The sequence below is a fragment of the Lithobates pipiens genome, unplaced genomic scaffold (genome assembly GCF_037356315.1).
Source record: "Lithobates pipiens isolate NorthernLeopardFrog02 unplaced genomic scaffold, aLitPip1_a1.2 Scaffold_16, whole genome shotgun sequence".
NCBI lineage: Eukaryota > Metazoa > Chordata > Amphibia > Anura > Ranidae > Lithobates > Lithobates pipiens.
Window position 1 is genome coordinate 506,206,248 of NW_027507748.1, and position 2,521 is coordinate 506,208,768.

Here is a 2,521-nt window from a genome sequence, read left to right on the forward strand (position 1 = left end):
AATAGCCAAAAGCAGCAGAGAAGCTCACAATCATTGGGGGATCGGCGTATAACACGCACCCACAATTTTTCACTGATTTTAAGGGGAAAAAGTGCATGTTAGATGCCGATAAATACGGTAAGTCATGCTATAAATGGACAATTGTTTTCAGTAACATTGACACACACCAAAATAATGCAGTGTGCTCAAGTCAGGGCAATCAAACAGAATAAACAAAGAGGGTACTGTATTTTGACTCTGGTTCATTGACTTTTAGTTGCTTTCATTGTGACCATGTTCAGCCAATAGACTGCTATATCTCTCTACCTTTCCCTTCTCATTTTGTAAACATTTGTAGCACTTGATGCATTGTGCCCCATGCTTCTATGCCCATAACTTTGCAAACCGCTGCACACACACTAACACACCTGACTGAGTGGGGAATGTTTACTGCAGATATTTGTATATATGCCCCAATGGTTTAAAATGCATAGACACCAGGAATGACACAGCAACTGGTTAAGTAATAATAAATAATTATATTGCAACAGGGTAAACAAAGAAGAAATATACTGTAACAAAAAAAAAATCGGGAGTAATATGTTGTAGCAACAATAATTGTTATAACCCATAAACACTCCTGAACTCTGTATGGGACAATTTTAACCAGAGGGGAAGATATATACAGTATCTCACAAAAGTGAGCACACACCTCACATTTTTGTAAATACTTTATTATATCTTTTCATGTGACAACACTGAAGAAATGACTCTTTGCTACAATGTAAATTCGTGAATGTGCATCTTGTTTAACAGTGTATTTGCTTTCCCTTCAAAATAACTCAACACACAGCCATTAATGTCTAAACCGCTGGCAACAAAAGTGAGTACACCCCTAAGTGAAAATGTCCAAACTGGGCCCAAAGTGCCAATATTTTGTGTGACCATCCAGCACTACCTTAACCCTCTTGGCCATGGAGTTCACCAGAGCTTCAAAGGTTGCTACTGGAGCCAATTTCCACTCCTCCATGACAACATCACAGAGCTGGTGGATGTTAGAGACCTTGCGCTCCTCCGCCTTCTGTTTAAGGATGCCCCACAGATGCTCAATAGGGTTTAGATCTGGAGACATGCTTGGCCGGTCCATCACCTTTACCCTCAGCTTCTTTAGTAAGGCAGTGATCGTCTCAGACGTGTGTTTGGGGTTGTTATAATGTTGTAGTAATCCATGTCCTTAGTTTGCTTGTCTTCATTTATATATATATATATAATGTGTATATACTTCTCTGTTTCTTCTGCTGTTGGGGCAAAACTATTATGGTGGAGCACTCAAGGTAATGTCCTTTGAGGAACTCAGCGATTCCCAACATGTTTTGTAATATGGAATGAATTCCTTCATTAGGGGAAGATCAGGACAACGTACAATCATCTGAGGATGTAAATAACAGGTATATGAGTATACATACAATATACATTGATGCATAATACCATTACAGGTAGACCATACAAAACATAGATGGCATTGAATACTCAATGTATGGCTATGTTACAGAATATAGTGATATGTCCCATACATATGTGCCCCCTCACATTGATGACCACTAATGGATTATCACAAGTGAAAAAGAGGGGGGGTGTTTATCACTCTTCTGACAAGTTGGTATCAGGTAGTTTAGTCCCTATCTAGGGGCATAAGGAGCACTTAGCAGCATCGCCAGCCTCAGCATACCTGCAGTTTCCTCTTCTCTTGCCACATGAAACTCTATATATCTAGCCTGGGCTTCTGCCAAAGCAGCCCTTCATCCTGGGACTTGTAGTCCCACACAGTTTCTATATGGGCTGGGCTTCTTCCTGGAAACTGCATCTCCCACAATCCTCCATATTTCTCTCCAGAGTCTCTAGCAATCCACATCCTCAGTGTACCTCCTAGTGGATGGAGTGTGGTTTAACACTGACTGCTCTATGTTTTGCAATAGTCTCTCCTGCATCTGTGCCTGTGTAAAAGCCCCACTGCAGCACAGACACAGAGCTCATTTTTCTGCCAGAGCTTCAGACTGGGCTACATATTATACAGCATATTAATTCCTGCTACGAGGATGTGAGTCCAGTGATTGACATGGATATATAGCTTTAGTAAATGGTATAACGACAGACCTCAGTAACTAAAATAAATATGTCAGTTCTTTTTTCCCCTGATTTTCACACTGGCAATTGAACCATTAGCTATAGATATTAGAGCAGCAATAGATATAAGGGGTTTCCAACAAGGGGCTTGTGAGAAAAAAATTGCATTATAAGCGGATGATATTCTTCTACTCCTATGGGATACAAGCCAATTGTTGGCTGCAGTAATGGATATTATAAAGAGTTTCGGCTCCTTCTCTGGTTTATCCATTTTACTGTGAAAAATCAAACTTACTTCCGGTGGATTCATTAGGAAGGGCATTGCCCAAAACTGCCAGTCATATACAAGTAGTGGACAGGTTTAAATATGTGGGAATATATGTAACAGCAAACCCTAAATGATATATTTCAAACAATC

General features: G+C 40.1%; 1 long non-coding RNA gene across 1 annotated transcript in view; it reads right to left on the minus strand.

Annotated features, from left to right (window-relative positions):
• Positions 1-694: 694 nt before the first annotated feature.
• Positions 695-2,521, minus strand: part of LOC143983436 (uncharacterized) — an 80,830-nt gene continuing 79,003 nt past the window's right edge. The window contains exon 5 of the long non-coding RNA XR_013274608.1: positions 695-1,408. This is a non-coding gene — a long non-coding RNA (uncharacterized LOC143983436). The remainder of the gene's footprint in view (positions 1,409-2,521) is intronic.